Here is a 19,123-nt window from a genome sequence, read left to right on the forward strand (position 1 = left end):
AAAAGGCATTATTGATAGACATTAGATTCAAAGAGAAAATTCACTGTTAAGAATCCATGGAGCTTTCACAAAATTGAGTACATACTAAGCTACATAGAACACTCTGAATCACAGGAAACAAAGTTAGTACAGGCTACAGTCTGGGACATAAAATTCAGAAGTTAATGAGATACTTCTGAAATGCTAACAAGAAAAACAATAAGCACCCCTACCTTTGTAGCCACAGCTTCTTTCCTGAACTTTCTCCTTGAGCTCTAGGCCTGGGTATGTCACTGTCTACTGATGTCTCCACCTGCAAGCCCACAGCATCTCCTCATCACACCTGAACCTTTCCCCACCTTCCTTTGCTGATGTGCCCCTCTCCAGTCCCTGCCTTAACAGCGCCTCACCCACTGATGCATCCGGGCACCTGACAGAGTGCCTGCCAGTGTTGGCCTCAACTCCTCATCGTCCACAGCCCACCGCAGCCCTGACGTCACCTGGTCCCAGGCATCCTACCTCTCACAGCTCTCTCTCGTCTGGGCCCCCCAGTCTGTTGTTTCCCGAGTTTGCTGCCAGATGCCACTTCAGAAATGCTAAGTTTCTTTCCTATGAGCACTTCCAGAGCTGATACTTTTATTATTGTATTCCCAGGATTTAGCATACTATCTCCTACATAATATAGATACTTAGATGTTGGTTGACGGAAAAAAACACAAAAGCAAATTTTCTTCTTAAAACCACGGCCGTTTCCAGTACCTCTCCCAGTTTACAAGAAAATCATTTTTATTGATGCTTGTACTTCATTAATGCAGTGTGGCTCCCCGCCACCACCATGGAGCAGCTCAGATGTGTCTGAACAGTAATGGGAGATGGCCGATCCAGAGGACTCTGAGGGCAAAGGCAGTTAGGCCCAGAGATTTGGGGCTTGTTGTAGGAGAACTGAAAAAATCCCTCATCTTTATGAATATACTGAAAGATTTGTCAGAGACACAAACGAAGTGCTTTCAATAAATCTGTTGGTGTTTTGCATGCGCGCGCGCGTGTGTGTGTGTTTGTTTAACTAGGATTTGAAGATGTAACTGTGAGCTGTAAACCCTTAAGTTTAACAAAGCTGTCCCATGTCCTACTGACAATTTATATCTTATGTCTGCAAACCAGTTGGCTGGGTGGTTCCATTTTGATTGAGCCAGGCTAATATTTTTCTCTCCTATTTGGGGCCACCTTTTGCATGCTTTGGAGTTGGAATTTAAAAATATAAATATAGAAGGTCAAAGTTGTGCTCGCTGTTGATAGCTCCTGTAAAACACCTGACTCAATGAGCAAATATTAGCTCTATCAGCTACTTTTAAAAAAAGCTTCATTGTAGTACATTTCAAGTACATGTGAAAATAAGGAGAGTGAAGGGACACCACCCAGCTCCAATAATTATCAGCTCATAACCCATCTTGTTTCATCCACACTCCCACTCACATCTCCCATTTCCGCGTTGTTTTGAAGCAAATCTGATAGATCATTTAATGTATAAATAGGTCAGTATGTATATCTAAAAGATAAACTTTTAAAAAAGTGACCATACCATTATCATACTTTAAAAATTAATAATTCATTTCTAACACCATGCTGTAATGAGGAACCAGGGCTCCTTGGAGAAATGACCAATTCTAGGACTGGGACAGGGAATATACAAGTTGAGCTTGGAGCATCTTGGAAGTGTCGAAGGATGTGCTCCAAGAAAGCACAACAATGAGGAATGTCAAAGGGACACAGGAGCGAACTGAAAGAGCTTCCAGTGGCCAGGAAGTCTGGAACGGTTTGAGCCACAAAATAAAGCAGTATTGGATTATAACCCAAAGTATAACAAATATCCCTGAGTCCATACTGCTGTAAATCAACGATTGAATCAGTAATAGGGGAGAAGAGAGAAATCTGTGCAGAAGAATCCCAAATTATGTAGACACTCACCCTCAAGGAGGTGGAGCATTACTCCCCACTCCTTAAGTGTGTGCTGTGCAGAGAAGTATGTGCTTCCTTCCAAAGAGGGCAGCATGGAAAGGGGGGGAAAGAGGAACTCTCCAGGGCAGAGACCTGACAAACACCCTCATCCAGGTGGTCAAGGTCAACATCAACAGCGAGAAGTCCTGTTCATAGTATGTACCCTTGATATGATAGCATGAGAATGGCCCCTTATCGCTGAGGTTTTCCTCCCCAAAACCCATGACACCAGTTTCATCACGAAGAAAATCATCAGACAAATCCCAATTGGGGAACATTCTGCAACATACCTAACCAGTCCTCCTCCAAACTGTGTAGGTCATCAAAAACAAGGAAAGTCTGAGAATCTGTCACAGTCTAGAGGAGCCCAGGGAGACATGATGAGTAAACATAATATGGGATCCTGGAACAGAGAAAGGTGAAAAGGAAATGTGAATACAGTGTAGGCTTTAGTTAATAATAATGTACAAATATTGATTCATTAGTTGTGGTAAATGTACCACAATATAAAATACTAATAATGGATGAAAATGGGTGTGGGTACTGTCTCCACTATCTTAATAACTTTTCTGTAAATTAAAACTGTTCTAAAATTAAAAGTTTATTTAAAAAATTAGCAGTTCCCTTCTATCATCCTACATTCATACAGTATTCAAATTCCTAATCATCCCCAATATTTCTTTTTTACCATCTGATATCTCCCTGTAATTGTCTGTTAGAATGCTGTCGAATAGAAATGTAATGCCAGAAGATGGTTGTTGGAGACATTAGTCTGCCATCTTCTCAGTCTGCTGGCTTTCCAAATAAAGTCGTATTCCTTGCCTCAAAAAAAAAGAAAAAAGAAATGTAATGCCAGCAGCATATGTAATTTTAAATTTCCCAATATCCACATAAAATGTAGAAATAATCAGGTAAAATCAATTTAATAATAGTTTATTTAATCTATGCAAACTATGATCATTTCAACAAGTAATTAATATGAAATTATTAAAGAGATAGTTTACATTCTTTTTGTTTGTGTGCCATCTTTAAAGCCGGATGTGTATTTTGCACTCAGAGCACATCTCATTTCACCCTGGCCCCATTCACGTGCTCAATAGCCAAGTGTGGCCACAGTATTGAAAGATCAAATGTGGGTCTCTAAGTGCCGTCCTGGACCAGTAGCATCAGCTCCATCTGGGAACTTGTTAGAAAGAAACATCAGACATGCTGAATCAGAAACTAGGCGTGGAACCCTGCAATCTGTGTTTTAACAAGCCCTCCAGGTAGTTCTGGTACACTCAAGTTTGAGAAGCGTTGCTGGGTATTAGAAGACAATTTAAATGCTGGTCTGACGCAACCAATGAGTTACTAGAAATAAAAGGATATGTTTCTATCTTCTAGGACAAGAGCCATATGGAATTTAGAGACAGAGAGGATGTTTGTTTGCTTTTCTTAAAAAAAGGTTTATTCTTTTTATGGGGAATTAATAGCTGCCAACAATATCTAATACTATTTATAATGGCAATTTTTAGCTAAGAAGTTCTCCTTCGCTTTGAAATTTTAACTGAATTTTGGTTGAACCTTAAGAAATGTTAACCATAAATGTGTAATAACTGCCCTACTACAAAATTTACAAGTCACATTTCCAATGTTCCTCTTGCCTTGATGAAAATTACTGAAGGTCTTCCTTTATCATCAAAGCTCAAAGACATTTATGCCCTGGTATATGGTAAGTAGATTTGAAAACTTTGTCATCACTTACTAAGTTACACAAGATTCCTGTTCAAGCTGATAGACGAAACATAAACTAGATTTAAAGTACTGTATTAAAAACAAAAACAGAGTTTGCATTTTGGAGTAACTAAAATGTAGAGATCTAACACAAAAAAAGTGAAAAACACATATAAGATTACCATTATGTAATTGTTCCGTTTAGCTCTTTTTACTCTAAGCATATAGTCTTATTTAGAGAATGACTGTTAGCTGGTCAAATTTATGCTTAAGACATCCATACTTAATCAGAGGTTTCAGAGACGATAACACCAATCAAGTATTCTGAATTCTTTTATGTTAAATAGGAACATCTTCTCAATCGTACTCTCAAGTCACATCTCATTTATCTTCCTCCTTAAGAACTGCATAGGCTTGTTTTAAATAGTTTAAACACCTGTAATAAACTACAGTTTGCTAAGAATAGAGGTACTCTGGTTAATGCTGAAAATAGTGTGACCAGAGGAAAAGCAGGCATTATTAAATATGAATGCAGTCCTTACCAACACAAATTGGACCTTTTTTTTTTTAACAAAAAAGCTAGTCCAAAAAGAAGTCTTATTCTGTAAAGGTTTATCGTTTCCAAATCACAGTGAAAGGAACTTGAGTAATTTACCAATTTTGTTTTCTACTATGTGCCTTAAAGATACCTCACTAAAAACTGGTATCTGACACAACAGAATGACATATGCAGAATGTAATATTGTAGTGACAGTACTGAGGTTGACTGTTACAGACATATTGAAAGTCTGAGTATTAAATGGTTACATCCTAATTATATAGAACATTGGTCCAATAACAAAAATAGAGAACAGCCGCTGGAACTTTATCTCATTCAATGTTCAGAGATAACAGGGTTAACCATTCTTTCCATTATTTTCAGCAGATAAGTCCTTTTTTTAATATTTATATCTCATGGTAACTGAATTCTGGCATTTTTCCAAGCTCCTTTATGAAGAGGATGCTGAAGGCCATCACAGTACAGCATGCTGCCACATAAGGACTCTTCCGTTCACCAATTCTAGCACACTTCCAAAATATACCCAAGAATCCAGCTTTATTTCTGTCCAGGAGGCTGGGTGCCTAGGATTGGATATAAGCACAGGTACATAGAAGCAGCAAGACTACAGTCAACAGACTCTGAAAAATTGAAAATGGCAAACATAGGCCGGCGAAGCCCCAGCCACATCCAGAGAGGATGTTTTTTAATGGAGGAAGTAGGGTTTGGTGGGGATGGGAGAGGGCTTTGTAATCATGAAGAGATTTCGAACATGAAAGAGAAAGGAAGAGGGAGCTACACGGGGAGTGGCATAGTTAGAGAAAGATCCATTCGCCCCTGGCCTTTTGCCTGTAGGAGCATGAGGAAAAGCTGGTTAGCCCAGAGCTGCGGAGCAGCTTGCACGGCCCTTTGGGGAGCTGCATGGAAGCCAGGTCCTTCTGTGGGAGAAGTCTTCTCAGGATGTGGATTTTCCATCCTCTGCTGCCCCTGTTCCAAGAATGATTAAAAAAAAAAAAATCCCTGGAGGGATGGGCGTTGCAAGGAAAGGAAAGCACAGAGGAGTAAAAATGCCTCCTCCTCTCTCCTTCAGTTATTGCATTAGTTAGGATATCGGTTTGGGTACTTTAACAGAGAGACCCCAAATCTCAGGACTTTCAAAAAGATACAAACGTACTCCTGTCTTGTTTCATGTTGGTAGTAGGAGGTGTTCCACATATTATCAGGGATCCACACTCCTCTCATCTTGTTCTGCTTTCCTCGGCATGTGGCTTCCATCTCCTGGCCCAGTATGGTTGTTCTAACTCTTGCCATCACATCCATGTTCACATTCAGCCACTCCTAGGCTCTGGGGAGTCTTTTAACTAGGCGGCTGCATGCCCAGTCAAAAGGCTCTTAATCTAAGAAAAGGAGAACTGATTTTGTAGACAACCAGCATTCTTGGTCTCACACACATATTTGATCATCATGCATGTAAAGATGATAGTTGAAGCTTAAGGCATGGGATGAAAAGTATAAGGTAGAGAACGTGACAAGGACACGTTATATCAGTGGCTTCATAGCATGAGAGGCTGGGAGTGGGCAGACGTGAGGGCTGAGAGCTGTGAAGGACAGGGGAATTTTAGAGGAGTTAGGAGCAGTTTATGATTTGTGGCCCCTTCAATGAATATGTAAAAACAAGTAAATATTAGAATTTGTTTTCAATTATCTTTGGTTACTGACCTGTTTCTTTGAAAGCCTCTCCAGGTTAGAGTGGACATAATTTTTCATTAGTTAGAATGGGAACTGTAGAGTCACAGCAAGCGAATCTCAGGGGCATTCTGATATTTCAGGAGTGACTCTAGCAGAAGTGTGAGTGGGGTACAGAAGGGATGAGAAATGCCTCAGAATCACACTGTCACATCTTTCCTCCAGCAACTGGAGTAATTGGGTAGCCAAAGACGATCAAAGGTACCTAAAGGGGTGAAGTAAGCCTTTGGCCAGGGGTGGTTGTTTTCCTTTGGAGTAGGTTGGCTGTGCTCTGGCATTCCAGATAGGGAAAAGGGCCTGGGGTTTCTGGTGTGTAGACAGAGAGCTTGCCCTCAGACACAAGGAGCCCTTCTCTTGATACAGACACGAAGGAAGGGGAGGGGCGGTGTCTGGAGGAGAACTGGCCCAGAGGGAGAGCTAGGGGCGGGAGGACTGGCTGGGGTGGAATGTATGTGTGAGGACCTCAGGCTCAGAAAAAGGGGGAGGGCTTGAGCTGCTCCCGGTGGGATTCTAGAGACCAGTAAAAATGGAGACTATTAGAAATTGCCATTGGGTTGGCTAGGGGGAGGGTCCAGTTGTTGTCAGCCTCTCTTTGCTGTGGTGTGGGATAATTCATGGAGCTTGAAGAGCTGGTTCAGAGGCTTATGAAGCAATCCTCACAGCCTGCAGTGTAATGGGGCAGCAGCCAGTGAGGGCTCAGCCCTGGGAAGCCACGAGAGTCCAGGACGGGGCTGCCCCTCAGGAAGAGGTCAATACACATACTCCTGTGCATGTTATAAAATAGTACAAGATCTGAAACTTAACAGAAGAGGATTACATTAAATAGCAGATAATCTTCTATAGTGTTCCCCTGAGCCCCAGTGGAGAATCTCCAGTGCTCCATTGTGGGGAGCCCTGATGCGGAGGTCTCTGCAGGCCGCTGGGTGTGCTGGGGCCTAACATCCTCAGGGCAGGCTCCTCCTGGCTTTACCCTGTCTACAAAGGACCCCTTGGTGTTTTCCTGGTCTCTGCTTTTGAAGCACTATCTTGGTCCCAAAGCATCAGTTTCTTTCCAGATATGTTACAGAGAGGTTGGAGAGAGAAAGATGTACCCAAGGGACTCAGGGTTAGATTCCCCTCCTCTGCTGATTTCTGTCTGTGGGACTTTGCTAAAGTCTCAGAGGCGAGGATCACGACTTCCTTCCAGGGGTGTGAGAAGTCAGGGAGTTGGAGGATGGGAAGCAGCTTGACACAATGGGTGCAGGAACTGTCCCTTTATTCCAGCATCGCCTCTCCCTCCACTGCTGCTCCCTCTTCCATATCCTGTTCACAGCTCACTCCTGATATACTGGAGCCCCAGGAAAGCAGCCATGTGGCCTTGATATTAAAGAAGATTTTAATTCATTCTTAAAATGAATTTCAACATGGGTTCTGGAGAGCTGAACGAGCCATGGAACAGGAAGGCCCTTGGGTCAGCTTTGGATGGCTCTCAAGGGCTGTGCTTTGGAAGCTATTCATTATAAACTGGGGGGTGGCGCGGGGTCACACAAGCAGACCTGGATTCTGGATGGATCATTCTGGCAGCTATCGGGGGCAGGGAGGAGAGCTCTCAGCAAAGGGAACTGATCGTCCACGGTGCGCTGTGCCCTCCTTGTCATCCCATCCACTTATTGTCCTTGGGGGCGACTCCAGCGATTTCATTCCACCTTTTCTGAGCTCGTCTCAGAGGCGTAGGCGGCCCGAGTTGTTTGTTGGGTTCAGCACAGCCCGCAGACGGTCCAGCACAACCACCTTTTCCTTTCAAATGATACTAGCGATTACTTTCCAGATCGCCCGAGGTCTGGGAAGGCCAGCTTGTAGCAGGGGTCTTAGGTGAGCTTTTGGGCCGGGGAAGAACCCAGGAAGGCAACCAGAAGCCTCGACCGCCGGCCAGCTGGGTTCCACGCTGCCGACCCGGACGCACCTCCCTCAGGAGAAGAAAGTTCCGGGCCCGACGGGGAGGGCGGCGGGCGCTGCGGCCGCTTCTTGGCACGAAAGTGTGATGGGGTGTGGACGGGCCTCCCCACCCCACCCAGGAGCCACGCACCGCTGCCAGGAAGCCACGTGGGACTCGAGTCGCCGCCAGAAAGAAGGCACGTGAGGAGAGGTCCCGAGTCCTGTGCCACCACCTGGGGCGGGGGGGGGGCGCCGCACTGCTGCCCGGAGCCGGGGTCCCAGGCCCAGGCTCAGCCTGGGAGGCACACAAGCTGTTGTCACACTTTCCTCGCCCGACGCCACCACCTCTTTGTAGGTCACACATCAGTGGAGAGGGGTTGGCTCTTATTTACCCCTGTGTCCTCCCTCGAGAGTCTCCTATTCTCAGCTCCCATCGTAGCCCCATCTTCCCCCCAACCTCTCTCACGCACATCCACCCCCGACGTGCACGTATACACATGCGCACACACACACATCTCGGCGTTAATGACCCAATGGGATGCAGTTTCACAACCGCTGGGACGCAGGCTGTGCTCTGTGCCTCTCCTGGGCTTTTCCCTGTCTCTACAAAGAGAATGTAAGTTGGTCAAACTTGTTCCTGTGTTATTGCCACCCCTCCCCGGCCCCCCACACTGGGAAGTGTTCTTAAGGCCTTGGATCCAACAGCCCCGTCGTGGCCCCGTGGGGTGGGAGTTGGGAGGGGGCAGCAAGGACGCAGGGACAGAGGTCTTGGTCAAGTGTGAGGTTCCACACCTGGGCTCTGCAGCCCCCAGCGTTTCAGGTTGATTGGCAGCCTTCAGTACTGCCTTGTGAAATCCGTCCCCGGGTTGTGTTGGTTTTTGTTGTTGTTGTTTTTTGCTGGATCAATAATTTTAAAATTTATTTATTTAAAATTGAATAATTTGAATTGAATATAATCAATTATTTCATTTTTGGTTTTTTAATTTTTTCATTTTAATTTTTTATTGAGGTATAGTTGATGTACAATATTATGTAAGTTACAGGTGTACAATATAGTGATGCCTAATTTTTAAAGGTTACCCTCCATGTATAGTTATTGTAAAATATTGGTTATATTCCTTGTGTTGTACAACATATCCTTGTAGCTTATTTTATACATAATAGTTTGTACCCATTAATTCCCTGCTCCTCTATTGCCCCTCCATCCTTCCCTCTCCCCACTGGTAACCACTAGTTTGTTCTCTATTTCTGTGAGTCTGCTTCTTTTTTGTTATATTCACTAGTTTGTTGTATTTTTAGATTCCACATATAAGTGACATCGTACAGTATTTGTCTTTCTCTGTCTGACTTATTTCACTTAGCATAATACCCTCCAAGTCCATCTATATTGTTCCAAATGGCAAAATTTCATTCTTTCTTATGGCTGAAGAGTATTCATCTATATCTGTCTATCTATCTATCTCTCTATCTATCTATATCCCACATCTTCTTTATCCATTCATGCATCGATGGACACTTAGGTTGCTTCCATATCTTGGCAATTGTAAATAATGCTGCTATGAACATTGGGGTGCATGTATCTTTTCGAATTAGTGTTTTTGTTTCTTTTGGGTATATACCCAGGAGTGGAATTGCTGGGTCATATGGTGGTTCTATTTCTAGTTTTTAAAGAAACCTCCATACTGTTTTCCAGAGTGGCTGCACCAATTTACATTCCCACCAACAGTGTTCGAGGGTTCTCTTTTCTCCACATTCTTGCCAACATTTGTTATTTGTGTTCTTTTTGATGATAGCTGTTCTGACAGGTGTGAGGTGATATCTCATTGTGGTTTTGATTTGCATTTCCCTGATGCTTAGTCATGTTGAGCATCTTTTCATGTGCCTGGTTGGTCATCAGGGTTGCAGTAGTTTATTTATTTATTTAGGCTGCACTGGGTCTTAGTTGCAGCACGTGGGATCTTCGTTGTGGCAAGTTTAGTAGCGGCATTGGAACTCTTAGTTGCGGCATGCACGTGGATCTAGTTCCCAGACCAGGTATCAAACCATCCATCAAAACTCCATCCAGCCAACTCCATCAAAACTACTGCAACCTGGTGACTTCACTGGTGGTCCAGTGGGTATGACTCCACACTCCCAATGCAGGGGGCCCAGGTTCGATCCCTGGTCCGGGAATTAGATCCCACATGCATGCTGCAGCTAAGAGTTTGCGTGCTGCAACTAAGAAGTCCGCATGCCGCAACTAAAGATCCCGCATGCCGCAATGAAGATGCTGTGTGCTGCAACTAAGACCTGGCACAGCCAAAATAAAAGAAAGAAAGAGAAAGAAAGAAAGAAAGAAAGAAAGAAAGAAAGAAAGACAGAAAGACATCCTCTTCTGTAGGGACAGTGGCTCAGCTCATACCTAAGCCTAGGTTGATGGCACTACCAGCGTCTCCTCCCACTTCTCCCATATCTGCAAGGTCTCCTGGGCACTATGTTCCACCCTACTCATTCAGGCTGATGCAGCTTAGGTAGACTAGGAGAAGAAAGCTGGCCTTAGGAGAGAACCACAGTTAAGAAAGCGTTTCCACCTTCCATTCTGTGCCCCTTCATGGAGAAGAGGGGTCAAGTGAAAGAAGGGAGAGGTCTGACTAGAAATGAAAGTGAAGGGGTTGTCGAGCATCTGCTGGATGTTCAGTTACATTCCAGGAACAGACATTGGGTACACTGGGTGAGTGGATCAGTCTGTGTGTACGATGAAGAGAAAAAAATCACACAATAATTGGAACAGAGAAAGTTTAACACAAAGACGTATTAAGTATAACAGTGGATTGGAGTAATGAGGGACTGGCTAGTAAGAAAAAAAGAAAACTCTAAAGAATATGGGAATAACAGCTGTGAGGAACAGTTACTACCTCTAGGGCTGATAGTGGGCCCAAGAGGGCACAACTATGACTGAATGATACAAATCACTGTGCTGCTGTACTGGTGGAACTTGCTGTAAATCGACCCTCTGGAACTTGCCGGCAATATGCCCTGTAGGATAAAACTTGTTCCCTCCACAATCTTTCTCCAGCACCTCCTACTGAAAGAAGCTTAAACTGTGCTACTGGCAAAGGGAAAACTTAAGGGTCCATATCCATTTCCACAGAGCAGGCTAAAGGGTGAATGTGAGGTTGAAAGGGAGTACCAGTGTCAAAAGTTCAGGAAAAAAAAAAAGTGAAACCGATGAATCGGTGAGGCAGTAATTAGTAGAAAATTTATTTTGCACACACCAAAAGAACAGTTTGCAAACCAGGAGCACTGAAACTAAAACATGGAATGAGACTCAGAAGTATATTGTTATAAAGCAGCTTATATAGTGTGGACGCAGTGATTTTCTTCACAGTGATTGGTTATAATATTAGAATTTTCTTAAATGAAAGGGAATTGGTTAGTGGTCACCTCAGCAGTTTTGGGGAATAACTTAAGTTTCACCTGTGATTTTCAGAGGCATAAGCAAGAAGTGACCCAGGTTAAGTTAGCCTCACTTGCTTTGCAAAATAAACTAAATTAAACTTTGCTTGTGTGACTAAACTGGTTTTGTATGCTCAGGGAATTTTCAAGACTGGTTTCTGTTTGTGTTTGATTTTAACACCAGCATAGTGCATCCTTTCTATTACTCAGCTTCCCTGTGCACCCTCTTACACATATTTACACTCCCATACCCCAGTGAAGCAACTCTACATTTCTACCCAAGGAGTGGGTAGAAACTTACTAGTGAAGAAACTCTCTCTCACTTTTCCCCCCAAATGAGGAGATGCACAGTGCCAAGAGTCACTGTATAACTGCCACAGTGAAACGGAACCAAAATTCCAGGCACTGTGGTGGGTGCTCTATATTTTATATTTAATTCTTAGAACCTTGTGAAGAAAGTGCCATTTAAATATAAACAAGATGTGGTGCTTCTCTCCAGGAACTTAGGTGAGAAGACTGTCTACAAAGATTTCTCATAACAGGCAAAGTGACTTAAGTGCTAAAAGGAGGTGACGGGAACCCACTGTGGAATCCTAGAGAAGGAGCTACTCATTCCTTACCAGGGGGCTGTAGGAAAGTGTCTTGGTGTAGATTTTATTAGAACAGATGTCCTACTGGAACAGGCTTCAAGGGATGTGAGAAAGTTCCGGAAGCAATTGAGCAGGAGGTAGAATAACAGGGGATGTGAGCATGTGCTATGGGGTGGGGGTAATACGTGTGTTCAAATGTTAACTCTGCCACTAGTCTTGTGGCTTTGAGCAAGTTAATGAAACTAAGCCTCAGTTTTCTCATCTTTAATATGGGACAGTAATACTTCTTACAGTGGAGAATGGCAAATAGAGAGTGGTGCAGCTGAAGGGCAGGGTGGCACAGATTTAGTGGGCCTTATTAAGGGCACATTTCGAAAGTTGGATTATTCCGGATTTGTTCCCAAAGCTGGTGTTGGATATGAGTACAAACCCCGGAAAACCTTAGACAAAGTCTGAACTCAAATCTCTTACATTCTACACTTTTTATATGATGTGTTGTATGTGAAGAACATTTTGTAAGGGGTGGAATTACCCTGGTGCCTACCAGTTCATATTGCTTTTTGTATGTGTGGAAAAAAGTACAGTTAAAAACATCTGCATATAGGTATAAAGTGAAGGAGGCATGGCGCCACACTTTCCGTCGCGCATTCGGCCCCCCCCTCCCTTGCAGGCGACTGCACACGCCCCGTGCTACTGCGCAGCCGCAGAAACCTGGGCGGGTTTTGCGCCTTCCGTTACCGCCTCGGTCCGTTACAGTCTGTCTTCCGGTGTGCACAGCCGCGACCCGGATGCAGTGCAGACGCCGAGCCGGAGGCAGTCAGAGCTGGGTTCCCTGCCTCACGATGTCTGAGGAAAAGGGTAAGGGGCCCTCCCCGAAGCTTTCCCAATAGTTTCTGCCTCTCTTCACCCCACCCGGCGAAAGGCTGTAACAGGTTTTGACCCCAGCCCATCTAGAGGGCTGCACACGTGACCGTGGGACTGGCTGTTAATCGGCCACAGCGCGTCAGGTGGTGGCCTCTCGGCTGCGGTCCCAGCTTGGTCAGGGTGCGCGCGGGAACCCGGGTGTTGCGGGCAGAGTCTAGCCCTGGGTCCAGGGCGTCCCTGAGGCTCAAGGCATCCCAGGAACTCAGGGTGTACCCGAGGTTCATGGCGTTCCAGAGGCTGAAGCTAGTCCTGGGGCTTTTGGGGTCAAGGGTTCATGGTGTCCCAGGGACTGAAAGCTCTGGGACTTTCGAGGTCCCAGGGTTCATAGCTTCCAGGGGCTGGTGGCCATCTGGGGCTTGTGTGGTCCCAGGGTTCATGGCATCCCCAAGGCTTGAGGTAATCTGGGGCTTCTGGGGTCCCCGGGGTTCCTGGTGTCCCTGAGGCTTGAGGCGATCTGGAGCTTCCGGGTCCCAGGGTTTGTGGCATCCCAGGCACACGAGGGGCTCTGGGGGCTTCCGGGATCCCACGGTTCATGGCGTCCCAGGGGCTTGAGAGGATCTTGGGGCTCGAGGTGTCTGCAGAGTTCATGGTGTCCTGAGGGATGGAGGGAATCCTGGGGCTTTCAGGTCTCCAGGGTTCATGGCGTCCCTGGGACTTGAGGTGACCCATAGCTGGCTCCGCCCCCGGGGTTCTCGTGGCGCCAGCACGTGGCGAGGCCCGGCCTCGTTTCCTGCATGAGGGCGGTATTTCCTTACAGGACCTCTAGCGGCCGTAGTAGAACAGCCGTCCTCTCGCGAGAGGGTGGGCGACCGCGGTTGTTTCCTGCGCCTCCCAGAGGGCGGCGTGCCACGCTTTCGCTGCAGAGCAGTTCTGCGCAGCAGCGGTTTTTCCTTTGAACTTTTTTTCAAGGCCTCATGCGCATGCACCGCAAGCAGCTGCTGAGCACTGCTTGTTGCTCCAGGAAAGCGATTTGGCTTAGCGGCTGGGACACTCTTTGGAGGAGAGGATTTGCTTTGCTGGAAGAGTGAGTCTGCCTTTGGCAACCTCGAATTGCAGCAGCGCTGCGGGGGGTGGGGTGTGTTTCTCACCGTCTCTCGCAGGATGCCAGAACGTGTGAGCTTTTGAGATTTGGCTACTTATTTTTTAAGTACTTGGTGCTGACTTTCTGGGACAAGTTGATCCATTATCCTTTCTCTTTCCCTGTCGGAGGAGGTAGGGGTCCAGGAAGGACCAAGACTCTCCGACGTTATATAGAATTATTTTTTTAATGTTACAACGTTATTTTTATTTCTTTTTGGGTTTGCTTTTCATTGAGATAACATTGGTTTATAAGATTATACGTTTCATGTGTACAACATTATATTTCTACTTCTGTATACCCTACAGCATGCTCACCACCAAAATTTTATATAGAATTTTGAGTTTAAAGAATTGATAAACAAGCGAGTTGATTCATTATAACATCTTTTGAGATTGAGACGTTGATTTTGAGGCTTAGATCGTAACTGCGTTTGACCAAAGACAGATTGGGCAGCCTCGTTGTTTTATAGTAAATATGCAAATGAGGAGAAAGAAAATAAAGATGTGTGTGTGGAGAAATTCCCGCGCATAGAGCCTGTTCTTTGCTTCAAGAGGGCAGATGCGGGAGTCAGAACACTGCAAAATGTGAGGACCACTGTAAAGCAGGGAGTGCTTCGGTGCAAGCTCCAGGACCCATCCCGCCGGCAGTATGGTTGAGCATGGTAGTTCGGTAGAAAAGATCCTAATTTAGTCTGCTGGGGATCGCTTCCCTCACTCTTCTACCCGGTTCTCCCCGAATTAGGACTGCTCTGGGGTTTTATGACACGAAGTGGTCAACTGGTTCAATGTTTACAAGTAGAGATTTCACAAGCAACTTTTCTACGCACTGTTTTTATAAAGCAGGGCATGGGCTCGATTCAGTTTCAAGCCTGCCTGCAGCAAGTGCTGGGCGATGGGACACATTTTGGTGGTATTATCCCCCAACGGGCCGACTTTGTAGTCTCTAAAGTTTGACTAGGAGAGTAGAAGGGCTGGTTTTTAGAGTCCTGGGCAGAAGATTTAGAAAGTGATTGTTCAGTGTACTGACGCACAGTTTTGCTAAAAACATCGGAATGATCTGGCCATTGTAATCTGCCCTGTTTTGCTGTGTATATTCTTTGCACTAGTTGTCATGTGAAACGCAGGTTTCAGCCCTCACCATTGTGAACTAATGCCTTATCTGGTAAGTTCATGGCAACTTAGTTCCTTGCACCTTGGGACCATAATCTTCAAAAAACTTCTAAATATTATAATGTCTTAAAAATTGCCTCTGAAGGCTATGCATATACCTAAAGGAATTAGAATTTTGCCAATTAACTGAGAAATCTTAGTGGAGTTGTCAGTAGCTTTACTCATACTAGTTTGAAAGATCAGTTGATATATAAAAACTTGTCTTAAAAATAAAATTTCAGTTGCCTTTGTTATTTTCTCTTGATTATAAAGTCTAAGCTTTATTGTAGAGAATCTTAACAAATACAGAGAAGTCTAATGAAGATAATTTTGCCACCCAGAGATAGTGACACAGAGATAACCATTGGTATGTTTCCTTCTGCTCTCAAAGTTAAGATTATGCTGTATTTTTCTGCTTTGAATCTTACCCCCGTTTAAGAAGCAAGTATTTCACAAGCATTTCTAATATTAATAAATGTTCTTTGAGAATGTGCTTCTCATTGGCAATATACCATTCCATCATATGAAAATACCATAATTTATTTAACCAGTTTCCTTTTGTTTGGATAACCAGGTAGTTTCTAATGTTCTATTTTTTTTCCATGAAGACTATTAAGTCTTGGTACTTAATAGTTGGGACTCTCCAAACTCAATCCCAAAGTTTTATGGATGAGAAAACAGAGGCAAAAGAGTAGATGTATCTGGCCCAAAGTTAATACCCCTGGATAGCTAGAGAGCCTGAATTGGAGCCTACACCATGTGATTCCTAATTTAGTACCATTTTCACACCACCTTATACTAGCTAGTTACTTTATTCTAATACTTTGGTCTATTGCAAATAAATGTACTGAATCCAAGATATGCAATGTAAATGTGATCTACGAGTGAATACTTCAAGCTTAAACATGTTCTTTTTCAGATCAACTTTAAGAAATAAAAAAACCCATTTAGAGACCATACATTTGGCATATTGTGCTATTTTTCATATTCATTAGAATGGTTTACCAAGTTGATATTTCACATCTAGTTTACCTGTAGTCATCTATTTCACATTTTGTGAGATTCAATTTGAATTTAATTTGTTTGATAACAACATTTACTTTTGTACATTATTTCTGCATTATTTATCATAAGGATTGATAATTTATTTTTATTTTTTTATTTTTAAATGTCACCTTTAAAAAAAATTTATTTATTTTTGGCTACATTGGGTCTTCGTTGCTGCGCGAGGGCTTTCTCTAGTTGCAGCGAGCGGGGGCTACTCTTCCTTGTGGTGTGCAGTCTTCTCATTGCGGTGGCTTCTCTTGTTGTGGAGCATGGATTCTAGGTGTGTGGGCTTCAGTAGCTGTAGCACGCAGGCTCAGCAGTTGTGGCTCTTGGGCTCTAGAGCGCAGGCTCAGTAGTTGTGGCACACGGGCTTAGTTGCTCCGCGACATGTGGGATATTCCCGGACCAGGGCTCGAACCCGTGTCCCCTTCATTGGCAGGCGGATTCTTAACCACTACACCACCAGGGAAGCGCGATATTGATTTTTAAAGAACAAGTTTGGGAATTCATGGTCACCACAAAGTGTGGTTGTGTAATACCAGTTGTATCCTTTAAAAGTTAAAAGCATATCATTGAACACATAGTACATGGGCCAGGTGGTCCAGTTTCTTTTTTTTTTCTGAATTTTATTTTATTTATTTTTTTAAACAGCAGGTTCTTATTAGTTATCCATTTTATACATATTAGTGTATATATGTCAATCCCAATCTCCTAATTCATCACACCACCACCCCCCCGTCCCTGGCCACTTTCCCCCCTTGGTGTCCATATGTTTGTTCTGTACATCTGTGTCCCAATTTCTGCCCTGCAAACCAGTTCATCTGTAGGTTCCACATATATGCATTAATATACGTTATTTGTTTTTCTCTTTCTGACTTACTTCACTCTGTATGACAGTCTCTAGATCCATCCACGCCTCTACAAATGACCAATTTCGTTCCTTTTTAAGGCTGAGTAATATTCCATTGTATATATGTACCACAATTTCTTTATCTATTCATCTGTCGATGGGCATTTAGGTTGCTTCCATGTCCTGGCTATTGTAAATAGTGCTGCAATGAACATTGCGGTGCATGTGTCTTTTTGAATTATGGTTTTCTCTGGGTATATGCCCAGTAGTGGGATTGCTGGGTCATATGGTAGTTCTATTTTTAGTTTTTTAAAGAACCTCCATACTGTTCTCCATAGTGGCTGTATCAATTTACATTCTCACCAACAGTGCAAGAGGGTTCCCTTTTCTCCACACCCTCTCCAGCATTTGTTGTTTGTAGATTTTCTGATGCTGCCCATTCTAACTGGTGTGAGGTGATACCTCATTGTAGTTTTGATTTGCATTTCTCTAATAATTAGTGATGTTGAGCAGCTTTTCATGTGCTTCTTGGCCATCTGTATGTCTTCTTTGGAGAAATGTCTATTTAGGTCTTCTGCCCATTTTTGGATTGGATTGTTTGTTTTTTGTTATTGAGCTGCATGAGCTGCTTGTAAAATCTGGAGATTAATCCTTTGTCAGTTGCTTCATTTGCAAATATTTTCTCCCATTCTGAGGGTTGTCTTTTGGTCTTGTTTATGGTTTCCTTTGCTGTGCAAAAGCTTTGAAGTTTCATTAGGTCCCATTTGTTTATTTTTGTTTTTATTTCCATTACTCTAGGAGGTGGGTCAGAAAGGATCTTGCTGTGATTTATGTCATAGAGTGTTCTGCCTATGTTTTCCTCTAAGAGTTTGATAGTTTCTGGCCTTACATTTAGGTCTTTAATCCATTTTGAGCTTATTTTTGTGTATGGTGTTAGGGAGTGTTCTAATTTCATTCTTTTACATGTAGCTCTCCAGTTTTCCCAGCACCACTTATTGAAGAGACTGTCTTTTCTCCATTGTATATCCTTGCCTCCTTTGTCATAGATTAGTTGACCATAGGTGCGTGGGTTTATCTCTGGACTTTCTATCCTGTTCCATTATTCTATGTTTCTGATTTTGTGCCAGTACCATATTGTCTTGATTACTGTACCTTTGTAGTATAGTCTGAAGTCAGGCAGTCTGATTCCTGCAGCTCTGTTTTTTTTCCTTCAAGACCGCTTTGGCTATTCGGGGTCTTTTGTGTCTCCATACAAATTTTAAGATTTTTTGTTCTAGTTCTGTAAAAAATGCCATTGGTAATTTGATAGGGATTGCATTGGATCTGTAGATGGCTTTGGGTACTATAGTCACTTTCACAATATTGATTCTTCCAATCCAAGAACATGGTATATCTCTCCATCTGTTGGTATCATCTTTAATTTCTTTCAGCAGTGTATTATAGTTTTCTGCATACAGGTCTTTTGTCTCCCTAGGTAGGTTTATTCCTTGGTATTTTATTCTTCTTGTTGCAGTGGTAAATGGGAGTGTTTCCTTAACTTCTCTTTCAGATTTTTAATCATTAGCATATAGGAATGCAAGAGATTTCTGTGCATTAATTTTGTATCCTGCAGCTTTACCAAATTCACTGATTAGCTCTAGTAGTTTTCCGGTGGCATCTTTAGGATTCTCTATGTATAGTATCATGTCATCTGCAAACAGTGACAATTTTACTTCTTCTTTTCCAATTTGTATTCCTTTTATTTATTTTTCTTCTCTGATTGCCATGGCTAGGACTTCCAAAACTATGTTGAATAATAGTTGTGTGAGTGGACATCCTTGTCTTGTTCCTGGTCTTAGAGGAAATGCTTTCAGTTTTTCACCATTGAGAATGATGTTTGCTGTGGGTTTGTCACATATGACGTTTATTATGTTGAGATAGGTTCCCTCTATGCTCACTTTCTGGAGGGCTTTTATCATAAATGGGTGTTGAATTTTGTCAAAAGCTTTTTCTGCATCTATTGAGATGATCATATGGTTTTCCTCTTTCAATTTGTTAAAATGGTGTATCACATTGATTGATTTGCGTATATTGAAGAATCCTTGCATCCATGGGATAAATCCCACTTGATCATGGTGTATGATCCTTTTAATGTGTTGTTGGATTCTGTTTGCTAGTATTTTG

This window comes from Globicephala melas, chromosome X, assembly GCF_963455315.2.
Source record: "Globicephala melas chromosome X, mGloMel1.2, whole genome shotgun sequence".
Classification (NCBI taxonomy): Eukaryota; Metazoa; Chordata; class Mammalia; order Artiodactyla; family Delphinidae; genus Globicephala; species Globicephala melas.